A 14,090-nucleotide genomic window follows, 5' to 3' on the forward strand; every position below is an offset into this window, starting at 1 on the left:
TTTAGCGCACAATAAAGGAAAAAATAATTCATGCTGATTTACCTTATGGTTGTTGGATCTCGCAAAAATAGTATGCCCCAAAACACGTTGAAAATAACGTATAGCGGGGTTTTGAATGTGAGAAGCATGTAAAGCCCTCCAACCAGTAGGAACTTCGCCAGTGAGATTAAACCAGAGGTCGAAAGCATGTTGTTCCCATGAACGACCATTGAGTTCTTGAAAAATTGTGCGGAGAGCATTTGGTGCATTATTAAAATGCAAGTACATAGCCACTACTTCTTGATCCAGAGTATATTCACTGTTGAACATCAGAAATTGGATGCTATCGGTTGAGAGTGGTTGATCAGAAGGAGTGTCGTAGTTGAAAGAGCTCAAGAACTCTAAGACGAGCGGCTCGTAAGTTGGTACGGGTTCGTTACAAAGATGGTGTAGGCTAGATTTAGTGAGTAAACGGGTGACACCATCAATGAGACCAAGAGTTTCTAGACATTCGATGTTCACAAATTTTGTGGGAACAACCGAACATTCATAGAACGCGAGGTATTTGGTTCTTTGAGCATCGTTGTCGTCTTCTCGGAAAATAATATTGTTAAGGTTAGGGGGTGGTCTCTCTTGACGCACACTACGGATGATTGAACGTGGAGGCATGGTGAGTTTGGAAAGAAAAATAGAATGGAGAGTAGAAGGGTAGAAAATGGTATGGAGGTTGTGAAGAATAAGAGTGATGGTGGTGTGGTTTTATAGTGAGGTTTGAAAATGGTGTGATTAATGTAGAATTAAAATGGAATTATGGTGGTGTTTGAAGTTTGAATGGAATGGAAGAATGGGAAATGATGTAGAGTTAAAGAGGTGAATGATGGAGGATGAATGAGGTTTATGGTGTTTAAATGGAAGAAATAATGGGAAGAATGAAGAAGATTGAATGATGAATTTTGAAATTCAAATTCAAAATTCAAAATGGGGAGTAAAGAGAGTCTTCTGCGTGGTCAAAAGGTGCAGACTGCTGGCCTTGGGAAGGCGCGCGTCTCAGGCAGCCAGTCTGCTGGGGGACAGGCATGGAGACGTGCGTCTCCTGTCCTTTGCGTGCAGACTGCCGGTCCCACATGAATGGAGACGTGCGTCTCCTAGCTCAGGTAAGTGGGTTTCACGCGTGCAGGTGTGGACCAGTTCTGACAGTAGCATTAATACAGAATACTAGCTCAGTACAGTGTCATTGTATCATACTATAAACAACAAAAATATGGTAAACAGGAATACATAGCAGTTAATAGTAATGCATTATAACACAGTAGCAGTAATGAATAAAATTTTGCATTTAATATTAAACTGGTACTGAGTGTTGACAGAAATAGAATGTAAAAGTGCAGAAATTGAAATCTAAACTTAGAAATTGAAATTACTAAAACTAGAAATAAAATCTAAAAATATAAATGGTAACATCTAGCCACGTCTATTGTTGTGCACATTAGAGTAAATGTGTTTAAAGACTTCGTCGAATTGAGCATTGACGGTGTCGATGAAATCGAAGAAGTGCATTTGCAAAGTGTGTAGCTCGTTGCGCACATGTTGTACATCTTGTTGCAGTGCAGTGATGGCTTGCTCGTGTGTGTTCTGATTAGGCATTCTTTGGTTCACTGATGCGGTGGATGCAGCGGGTTATTGTGGCTCGAGCTCGACATCAGTCATATCAATAGTGTAATCATCAGCAGAATTTTCAGAAGGAGTCTCAGGCTCATACTCGGGTATAGGTTCATCTTCAGAAAGAGGTTCATAATCAGGAATGGGTTCATCTTCAGGATTAGGGTCATAGTATCTAGGAGGAGTGTCAGGCTCAGATTCTGACACGTGCATTTCCTCATCAAAATGTTCATAAGCTTGAGGGGTTTCAGGTGAGGGTTCTCTCTCAGGAATCTGACCATAGTAAAGCCAGTTAGCAGGGTTGTGCACACTCGTCCTTGGACTCGGTAAGGTGAACTGATCCAATACTTTGTTATCAATGAGCAAATCAAACTGATCAGGTCCAAGGTTACCGATGATACCTCTGTTAAAGCAGAAGTGAATGTCCATAGAATTGTGGGAACCAAGAGGTGTCAATCTAAGCAGAGGTATTCTCATTCCTATAGCATTAGCAATCATAATGACAAATCCGCCGATCCTAATAGGTGAAACTTCGTCTTGCGTGATGCGCTCGAAGTTTGTTAGCATGAATGCGATGGCATTGACCGGGCGATTCTGAGAGGAGCAGAACATGATGAATAACTCTTCTCTAGAAACTTCAGTGACATTATCGGGTTTACCAAAGATGTAGTGAGCAATGATCTTATGGAAGTATCTGAAAGCGGGGTTATGGATGTTCTTAGATTGGAATTCGTTCTCTTCAGGGCTATCGTTTCCAGTGATCTTGCCCCAATATCATTCCAACTCCCAGTACGCAAGGCTGTCTTCAGCTACTTGGGTGTATGCATCTGATCCATGAGGTAGTTCTAGCATTTCAGCAAAATCTCGGATGCAAAAGTTAAATTCCATACCAAAGAGTCTAAAGAGAATGGCTCCTTTTCTCAGTCCTTGTCCACAGTTAGCAAGATAGGTCAGGCAGCTCAAGAATTCCAGAGTGAGCTTCCGGTAGGTACTAAACTTGCGGAACAGGTGAGAACCAGTCCAACCAATTTTGTTTAGCAGGTGTAGAACGCTTTCTCCGATACCAAGTCTTACCATAGTCGGTTGGTGAGGGTAGCAAGTCAAATCCATTTGTCTTTCAGCCAGCTTATCAAATCTTGCTTCTTGTCCTCTACCACGGAACACAACTTCCATATTATCGACTTCTTGCATCTTAGTTAGTAGTTAAGAAAATCTAGAAGTTGAAAATATTAAGATTAAGTTAGAACTAGGCTAGTGTTGATTTAAAAGGAAGAAAAATAAAAATAAAAATAATATAAAAATGTAACAAATTATAATAATAAATATAATTATAAAAAGGGAATATTTTCTCGAATTAAGATAGCAGTTATAATTATAGTAGTTATTATAAAATGTAGGAAAAATGTAAAAATGATTAAAATTAAAATAATTAAAAATAGAATAGATTATTTAAATGAAAATAAAAGATTAAAAATAAAAATAAAAATAAAATAAAAGAATAAATAAATGTGGGTTGTCTCCCACCAAGCGTTTTGTTTTATGTCGTAAGCTCGACGATTTTAAAAATAGAAAACTATTTTTTCGAATGAGCGGGCAGCTCGTCAAGTTTAAAAAGTTCGATGTTTTCATCGTGTTCGAGATGATGGTAATACTTAAGACGTTGCCCATTTACGACAAAAGGTTTGTCGGTTTCTCCTTTGATTTCTATCGCTCCGCTCGGAAATATGTTAGTTATTTCGAAAGGGCCAGACCATCTAGATCGTAACTTCCCAGGAAATAATTTTAGTCTAGAATTAAACAAAAGTACTTTATCGCCTATGCTAAAAATTTTCCTAGATATACGCTTGTCGTGCCATTTTTTCGTTCTCTCTTTATAGATTTTGGCGTTTTCGTAAGCGTCTTGTCCTAGTTCTTCTAATTCGTTTATGTCTAGAAGTCGTTTCTCACCAGCGGCAGTGTAGTTTAGGTTTAAGTTCTTAATGGCCTAATAAGCTTTATGTTCTAACTCTACCGGGAGGTGGCATGATTTTCCATAAACGAGTTTGAATGGGGTAGTTCCTATTGGAGTTTTGAAAGCTGTTCTATAAGCCCATAAAGCTTCATTTAGCTTGGTTGACCAATCTTTTCTAGATATAGCAACAGTTTTCTCCAATATTTGTTTTATTTCGCGGTTAGATACTTCTACTTGTCCGCTTGTTTGTGGATGGTATGGTGTAGCTATTCGATGATTTACTCCATATTTTCGAAGGAGTTTCTCAAGTATTCTTGAAATGAAATGGGAACCACCATCGCTAATTACTAATCTAGGCACACCGAACCTAGGAAAGATGACGTTTTTGAAGAGTTTGATAACTACTCGTGTATCGTTTGTAGGAGAAGCGATAGCTTCTATCCATTTTGAAACGTAATCGACGGCTACGAGTATATATTGATTTCCAAACGATGACGGAAACGGACCCATAAAGTCTATTCCCCAGACGTCAAATATTTCTACTTCCAGAATGCCTTTTTGAGGCATTTCATCGCGTCTCGAAATGTTTCCGGTTCGTTGGCATCTATCACAGTTTAGTACAGCAAAATAAACGTCTTTCCACAGGTTGGGCCAGAAGAGTCCAGATTGAAGGATTTTGGCACAGGTTCTAGATGTGCTATGGTGTCCTCCACACGGCGCAGAATGGCAGTGTGTTATTATACTTCCTATTTCTTCCTCGGGTACACAACGTCTAAAGATTCCATCGGGGCCTCTTTTGAACAGGAGTGGATCGTCCCAATAGTAATGTTTTAGGTCATGGAAGAATTTCTTCTTCTGTTGGTAACTTAGATCAGGAGGAAGCACACCAGCAGCTAGGTAGTTTATGAAATCTGCATACCAAGGTGTGTCAGAGTGGGCTAAAGCTATTTCTGCTAATTTGTTGGTTTCAGCGTTTGGAAGGTATGGTTCGAATTCATTGGCTTCTAACTGAGCGATGAGTCTTTCATAAGGGAAATCATCGTTAATTGGTACTTGTTCGGGTTTCAGATTTTCCAATCGAGAGAGGTGATCTGCTACGACATTTTCAGTTCCCTTTTTATCTTTAATTTCCAAGTCGAACTCTTGTAGTAACAGGATCCATCTCAAAAGTCTCGGTTTGGCGTCTTTCTTGGTTAGGAGGTACCTAATGGCGGCGTGGTCAGTGTATATGATTATTTTGGCTCCTACCAGGTAAGAACGGAACTTGTCTAATGCAAATACGACAGCTAATAATTCTTTTTTTGTCGTGGCATAATTCATTTGAGCTTCGTCTAGAGTTCTACTCGCATAATATATGACATGTAGTTTCTAATCTTTTCTTTGCCCTAGAACGGCTCCTACAGCATAATCACTTGTGTCGCACATTATTTCGAAAGGTTCATTCCAGTCGGGAGGTTGCATAATTGGCGCAGAGATTAATGTTCGTTTAAGCGTATGAAATGCTTCAGTGCATTTATCGGTAAAAATGAATTCGACGTCTTTCATTAGTAATTCAGTTAAGGGTTTGGTTATTTTAGAGAAATCCTTAATGAAACGTCGGTAAAAACCAGCGTGTCCTAGAAAACTTCTTATTTCTCTAACAGTTTTGGGAAGTTGCAGGTTTTCGATAATTTCGATTTTGGCTTTATCTACTTTGATCACTCTATCAGATACGATGTGTCCAAGTACAATTCCTTGTCGAACCATGAAATGGCACTTTTCCCAATTAAGGACTAGGTTAACGCTTACGCATCGTTTAAGTACCAATTCAAGGTTTTCTAAACATGTTTCAAAACTTCCTCCACAGACAGAGAAGTCATCCATAAAGACCTCCATTATTCCATCTAGGAAGTCGGCAAATATTGCCATCATGCATCTTTGAAAGGTCGCGGGTGCATTGCAAAGCCCAAAAGGCATTCGTCTATAAGCGAATTTACCATAAGGACAGGTAAACGTGGTCTTCTCTTGGTCGTCAGGGTGGATAGGAATTTGGAAAAATCCGGAGTATCCATCCAGATAACAGAAATGTGAGTGTTTAGCTAGGCGTTCGAGCATTTGATCTATGAAAGGTAAAAGGAAATGGTCTTTTCGGGTAGCTTTGTTTAGCTTCCTATAGTCAATGCACATTCTCCATCCAGTTTGGGTACGTTGTGCTACAGATTCGCCTTTTGCGTTAGTGATTACAGTAACTCCTCCTTTCTTTGGTACGACATGAACAGGACTAACCCATTTACTATCGGATATAGGATATATTATTCCGGCTTCTAGCAGTTTTTGGATTTCCTTTTTAACCACATCGCTCATAATAGGATTTATTCGCCTTTGATGTTCTCTAGAGGTTTTACAATTGTCTTCGAGCATAATGCGGTGCATACAGAGGGAAGGACTTATTCCTTTCAAATCTGATATGTTATATTTCATTAACACACTCATCGATTATGTCGGCAGAGCAGCATGTGTCAATTATAGAGGGTGCTTTTAGGAATTGGGAAAGTATAAATTCTATTTTCTCTTCTCCTACTTCGAAAGTAAGCTTCCCCCTTTTTAGCCATAATATGACAAAGACCGACATTATGTCATATATTGCAATTGGATATAACGATTAATCCTGGGAGATACTTGTTGTTTGTGTCAAGAAATCCACTCCTAGCTAGAGTTCTCAGAACAAAAATCACAATTTGTGTTAATAACTCAGATCACAAATCACAACGAGAATGATTCCTATACTGAAGGTTGTATATATTGGAACATATTTGTTGTTATTGCAGAAAAACCATGGTAGAGACCATCAACATCCCCAGCCCGTGTTTTTCTTTTTCTGAGATGGTTTTGGTATAGCAACCCATCACAATACCAAACCCAGTCTCGACTCACAAGAACGCACACGAACGACATTTTGAGAGAGTTTGATTTCTGCATTTTACGGAGATGCTATTATATAGCAAATGGAGATTGTAGCAAATAACGATGGTCTTTGGTCTTGTTCAATGGTCAAACGGTTAATTAGGAAATAGTTCCAAAAGCTATTACTCTTTCCAAAGCAGTTTTTTACTATTTTTCTGATAGGAGTTATCTTGAATTACCAGTGCATGCATAGTCATTAAATGAACTTTACACCGACCGCTGATGTGTAGATAAACTTCAATTCAGATTTCCTTGTTTGAATGTGAAGATTCAATGTCTTTAAACATGTCATGACACTATGTCAAACATTGTCACTTTTCTTTCCTTCAGGCACATAGCTCGAGATTCTGTAAAAGACTAGGATAGAGCATCATTTGGACCAATTAACAGACTCCCTATTTACTCACTAGTCATAGACATAGACTTCTGTTGTTTTTGGACACCTTGAGACGGTTAGCACACATCTATCTCATTAGTGTAGAGAAGGAATAGTGGTTACTAGTTGCACATGGTTGACTTGAACCATTTAAATAACTGACAAAAGTATCACATTTTCTTCATGATGTAAAAGTATTTTTAACCGAGAAATTTCTATTGACAAAAGAAGTCACTCCCCCTATCCGAGATAGTCTGAGCTCCCACAAATGGAATAAGCTTGAAATGATGAATGGAAAATATAAGACTCATCTTCATATCTTCAAGAGTCGCACCCTCTATTCAACAATCCTGCTGAACACAATCATTATAGCAAATTTGTTCCTCACAATAAATACTTACACCAGAAGTAGAATATCATAACATTGTGTCTGACATTTGTACTACCAGTATTCTCCACAAGTTTCATCCCCTTTTCTTTTCAACAGACCCTTGCCTAAGAACATATCTCCTTCAAAAACGATCAACAGATGACCCCTTGATACTAAAATCATACACAGAGAGGTTGCCACAATCTCAACAAACAGAACTGCCACTCCTGGAATTTTGTTGAGCATAACCCTACCATGTTCGAATCAGATCATGGTCTGCTTAAGACACTTCGAAATCCTTCTTGATAAGGTGTTTTTCAATCTCACACATTGATTAACATACTCCTTGAATAGAAGATATTCTCCTTTATCCTTAGCTGTGTTGATCCGATCATAGAAATTTTGTCTTCATAGTCATCTTCACTAAGTGAAGTCTTCATCATGAAAGTAATTATGTATGGCTAGAACACATAACTTACATCCAAATCAGAACCTGCCCATTCCAATCTACATTATGTCCAAACTGCCACTCTAGACAATAATGTTGCTTTTTCAAACTTCTATATATTCCCAGTCCTTCTACCAGGGAATATGTACTTTGTGATGTTGATACCTAAGACACGAGTTCATCTGAACTCAAACAAACTCTGACTCTCCATAGAGATAACACTTCTCTATAGAGGACTTGGAACACAAGAAACGAATTGTGTTTGCGACTCGAAACAAGACTCTTTATTCGTTACCTAACAGTTGTAAAGAATGACCTCAGACTTAACAATGCTTGAACACTACGCTTAAACCCTATGATTGACTCAATTAGACAATCATAACCTAGACTCTAGACACTTCTCATATTCGAAAGAAGAACACGAGCGACTTAAACAAGACTCAAACAAAACGAAAAGACTCTATAATCCTGAGCAATTTAAACAACATACCTGGACTTCACCCAAAGTCTTAATCAAGAAATGTTATTTGAGAACAAACTGCACCAGGTGGACTCGTGCATAGGTTGGATCATGCACTAAGATCCGAACAAGTGATACACACCATCAGTTCATGTCGTCAGATGATAATGCAAAGAATATTCTTTGCTGGTCTTTGAGAATAAACATGACTTGAGTTATGTTCTGAGGTTTTTGTGTGACTTTGTTCTTCTTTCTTCAAGTTAGTCTTTGAAAGACTTTTCAAATGAAAAGAAGTAGAAAAGCATTGTCTATGCTGATCTTCATACTCTTTTACTCCCCCTGAGATATACAACTTTAGGACATCTTTGATGTTCGTCTTTGAAGTTCCTATCATTTGGAATTTGCCACAGATTCCAAGTTTAGAAACCTCAGTTTGCTTGCTACACAAGATCCAAATTGCCACATTTTGTAACTTGGAATAGAAGAAACTATGATTGTATAACCATAAATTGATCTTAAATATACACGTCTGAGTTATTTTATATAGACTTTGTAAATATCCAGCTCCCATCAAGATATTTAATAGAATCAGCATCCCACATCAGAGACTCTTGCCTTCTTCTTTGATGTGTGAAGATAATTGAGAACTCATGGTTGTAAGAACTTCTTCTCAGCATCCAGGTTCTAAACCTAATAAGTACTAAGTCTCCCGTCAAAGTCCTTACCAGCTTTTCAGTTAGAATTTGTTACTCACACTAGTTCATTCTGACTGATTACCTCTTCACATTTATACTTTTTTGTTCTTGGCAAATAATAAAAAAAAGCTGAAGATCTTGAGATGTTGTAACATCAGATGTGACATCATCCTCATGGTTCTTGGTTAACATCTTTAATGTCAAATTGTTAATACTCAGGGTAATAACTGAATAATTCGATTATCAGCAATATCCAGACACATCAAGGAATAAAATAGCCAGCATCTCAATAACCTTTTCTTCAGACTTTAATTCTAATTTTTAGATGAAGGATGCCATGGTCTGTACCTATAGAGGAGATTCTCCCAGCTAGGTTTCTGGAACAGACTTAGTCATAGCATGACACTGGATTAGTCAGATCCATCTGACTTCCTTGATATCAAATCATACTACCCTTTCTGGATAATAACTAGGGTAGTATGCATTCTTAACCATATTTCACTGTGATAGAGACACAGTATTCAGCTCTAACAACTGCTCTATAGTAATGAATACTTATCTGGTTTTGTTGATCAGAGGAAACTTACAGATATAGGCTCTTCAAAAGTACAACATAAAGGATTAGAAAGGAATACCTTCATGAGTTTTTCTTAGTGGAACTGAGCATATGTTAATCGTGTTCTGATTAACTTAGCCAGATGTCTCCTCTTCCAGACCAGGAGTAGGTTCCAAACCAATGTTCTCACACTTCATTAGTTTAGCACCAGAACATCTGTTCTTCAACTGGTAGTTGCATACCAGTTCTTAATGTCCTAACGTCTAGTAGGGCATTTGTTCCTCCTTCTAGGAACACTTCAACCTTGAAGATTTCAAGGTACACATTTTTCAGATAATTAAGAATATCATTGATCAGTTGACATTCATCAGCTCTAATAAACCATGTCAGTATGAGTGGACTTGAGAGATTACTCAAGTATCTTTGACACTTTAATTATAGCTGTCAATACCTGCCATACATTCTATTGAACCTTCATAACCCTATGGTTTCTCAGAGACTATGCAGCGGAAAATAGTCATATATCAACAGAATTCACACAATGCTTACTTTAAGTGTTAGTAGTAAGCATGACAACTACAGATTGATTGCTACTCAACCTTGCCCAATGCTTGCTTCTGCACCAAGCAACTGATTAGACCAAACCAAAATCCTGACTTGACAAACTCACAAACAGCAGAGGTTACCTTATCAATATCTTCACTCCCGCATGAAGGTTTTGATGAGCTTATTCTCTATTCATAGATACCAGTTGAATTTGTTTTTAAATTCAAGTTCTTCACTCCCGCATGAAGTCCTTGGACTTAGCACTCCTTGTTCCAGCATCACAGCTCTTAGGTCAGGTTGGTCTAATCATATAGGTCCATCCTCCAATTCAAGGGACCATACAATATGAACATTCTTTGTTCAAACACTCTTCTACTTTTACCATAACCAGAATTTATCCCTTATGGATCTCATCTAGAAACAGACAGGATGCCTGCTCTGATACCAATTGAAAATTCTGGTATGACAGACTCGGATGTCAATCCCGATGTCAAGACATTTGATCTGTTATTAATGTAGCACAAGCAGAAAAGAAGGATCCCCCATTATTTAATTAATCTTAGAGAAGAGTCAACGAGACCTGGGATCACACACGTTCAGCATACATAACCAGATTATAAATTTACATGGTTCTGTTTAGGAACAACTAACACTTCTAAACCTGATGTTATAAACAAAGTCATAACATCCATAACTGAACAAACAATGCATAAGATAAATAACACAGTTAATTGTTAACTCAGTTCAGTCTAACTACCGACTCTGGGGGCTACCAAGCCAGGAAGAAGATTCCACTATCAGTAGTACTATTTTATATAAACAACCTCTGGTTTACAGATAAACAACCTCTGGTTTACCTAGTCACTACCCAGTGCAATCTCTATCTCAGAACTCCATCCAAGATAAGAAAACCTCTGCTCACTCCCTGGTGATATGATAACACGATTTTATATCGTATATTTAGCTTGAAATCCATAGATATTTATAGCATTTTCCGTTTATTATGTTAATTTATTATGATATTACGCGAGTATTTGTTTCGTTTCAGGTTTTACACTCTAATTACGACTATTTGCGAAAAAGAAAGAAAATGGAGCTTAAATGACCAATATTTATGCCTAAAAGATGAAAAAGGAGTGCTGAAGTGAAAGAGGGGTGCAATTAGGACCCAAAGGCCCAAAGGAGACGAACCAGCCCAATGAAAGATCAAATGTGCGTGGCCCAAACCTTCCCAGCAAGTGGAGACGCACGTCTCCAACGTTCCAAAGGCCACCTCAGCAAAAGGAGACGCACGTCTCCAAGCCTTCCTACATCTTCTCCACTTGAGACGCACGTCTCAAGTCAGTCAAGGCTGCTCCTAAAGAAACGAAGACGCACGTCTCCACACCCAGTCTGCAAAAATCCCCACTTTTCACGCAACGTCACAGCAAAACCTCTCCTATAAATAGGACCTGCTACCTCACTTTCAAAGAGTCCGATTTCCTGCCAACGAAGTGCTTCCGAAATTGTACCGCGAACCGTATTTCTTTATTCTGCTTTCATTCAAACACTTATTTTCTCACAACGATTTCTACACTGGAAATTGTTGTGAACTTTTTATAGATCTAGCCTTACGTTAGATTTATCGCTTTTATTTCCTTGTTTTATTTACTGCCATTCGAAGAACGATCCAGCCAGCCTGTGGTGGAAGTTCAGTACTCGAAAATTCAATTACCATTTATTTAATTCAGGTTTTTATTTACCGCCTTTATTTATATTTATTTGCATGATATATTGTATGCCAATTACTATGCCTATCATTATGAACCGAACCGATTTATGCATGTTTAACCATATTAATATGTCTGGCTAAATTATTATGATATCGGTATGTAAAGTAAGTTAACCGTAGGGATCCAAAATAAATTGGCTTAATTATATTTTATTAACTATCACCTGTTTTTGGTCTGTATGTCTAATTTAATTAGTAAGTCTTAAAACCAATAGAGCGAAAGTTTGAGGGGTTAAGACGGTTAAAGGTTAAAATCAACAGAGCGAAAGTTTGAGATCTTTAACTGGATAGTAGACATAGGACATTAGTTTTAAGGATGGTGAAAGCGTATTAAAACTAATTAGAACTTATTTATTTTCAAAAATTGTTTTTACACCCGACGGGATGGCGAAAGCGTACGTTAGGGATATTAGCATGTTCCGAGTCAACAGAGCGAAAGTTTGAGATTAGGAGATTTAAATAGATAACAACTTCATAAAACGGGCATTTTATTAATTACGTTGTTTCCAAAAAGCTTTTCTAAAATCTAATGGGATGGCGAAAGCGTACATTAGGATTAGGACAGTAATCTAAATCAATAGAGCGAAAGTTTGAGACGAGGATTTTTAATCAATTGAATTAGTAAAGATTTTTAATTAAATTATGCAAAAGCCAATGGACCTTCGGATCACCTTAAGTTAAACGAAATACATACTGATATCTGTCTTTTATTATATTCTTAATTTTTCACTCACTTTCCCTTAAGAACAATCGAAATATTAGTAGCCCTAGCTTTACATAGTAACCTTAGATAACGGTAGATCGATTCATAGTCCCTGTGGATTCGATATCTTTTAAAACTACACGACACGACTGTGCACTTGCAGTTATCAGATTTATAGACACGTAAAGTCGCGATCAAGTTTTTGGCGCCGTTGCCGGGGACTATTTAAGTCGATATCGTAACTCACTGTTACACCGTAGAGACTAGGACAATTCTTCCCTTTCTTTCTGAACGATTGTATGCCAAATACTCGTTCACAAGGAGGAGATTTAATAAAACGAATTAACGAGATCGAACGTTTCATTAACGTCAAACGTCGAGCTCGCAATCTTCCCGAAGTAGCAGAAATTCCGATTAATCAGGAATTGATTTTTACTGATCAAATTAATCAAATCACCCCGAAGTTAGAGATGGCTGCTATTCGTCCTCTTAGAGACTATGCCGCTCCTTCGCGCGCTGAACCGCATTCAAGTATCGCACCACCTGCGATTGAGGCAAACAATTTCGAACTCAAACCTTTGTTGGTCCAAGCTGTTCAACAGAATCAATTCTCTGGAAGCCCTGTAGACGACCCCAATCTCCATTTATCCGTGTTCGTGCAATACGCCGACACTATCAAAGCCAACAACGTTAGTTCCGAAGCTATTCGATTACGCCTTTTCCCTTTCTCCTTGAGAGATAGAGCGAGAGCGTGGCTTCAATCCCTGCCTTCCAATTCCATAACTTCGTGGGACGAATTGAAGAGAGTATTCTTAGCGAGATACTTTCCGCCTAGCAAAACTGCTATGCTTAGAGGTCAAATCAACGGATTTACCCAGAAAGATAACGAATCACTCTTCGAAGCTTGGGAACGTTACAAGGACATGCTTAGAATATGCCCTCATCATGGACTCGAACCATGGCTGATCATCCATACTTTCTATGACACTAAAATGACTATAGATGCCGCTGCTGGCGGAGCATTAATGGACAAACCCCATGATGAAGCATACAAACTCATAGAGAACATGGCACAAAACCATTACCAATGGGGTGGAGAACGAGCCGCTCTAGAGAAAGCCCAAACCAAAGGAGGAATGTACGAAATAAGTGGTATAGACCGCGTTAACGCTAAAGTAGACGCTTTAACTCAAAAGATCGAGAACTTAACCATCACTCCTTCAGCCACCGCTGCTGCTGTAACACCTAACTGCGAGATTTGTGGATTGACTGGACATGTCGTTGCTGAATGCCAACTCTTGACTGGAGTCCCATCTGATCAAGTAAACTACGCTCAAGGAAACCCTTATTCTAACACGTACAACCCTGGATGGAAAAACCACCCGAACCTTTCTTATAAGAACAACAATGCGTTGTACGCGCCTGGACAAGCACCTGCTGTACCACCTGGCTACCAAAAAGCGCCTGTAGCTGCTCAAAACACCCATAGGAAGTCAAATCTAGAAATCATGATGGAGAACTTTATAGCTTCCCAACAACAAACCAATAAAGACTTCCTGAATCAAAACATCCACAATAGCGAGCAACTAAAACAACTATCGAACAAAGTAGATGCTTTAGCTACACATAACAA

The 14,090-nt window shown here is 38.4% G+C and overlaps 1 non-coding gene across 1 annotated transcript; it reads right to left on the bottom strand.

Moving 5' to 3' along the window:
• Positions 1-13,302: 13,302 nt before the first annotated feature.
• On the bottom strand, positions 13,303-13,409 carry LOC131615304 (small nucleolar RNA R71). Its single transcript, XR_009287726.1, has one exon. It is a non-coding gene; the product is annotated as a small nucleolar RNA R71 (small nucleolar RNA).
• Positions 13,410-14,090: the final 681 nt, after the last annotated feature.

This window comes from Vicia villosa, linkage group LG6, assembly GCF_029867415.1.
Source record: "Vicia villosa cultivar HV-30 ecotype Madison, WI linkage group LG6, Vvil1.0, whole genome shotgun sequence".
Lineage (NCBI taxonomy): Eukaryota > Viridiplantae > Streptophyta > Magnoliopsida > Fabales > Fabaceae > Vicia > Vicia villosa.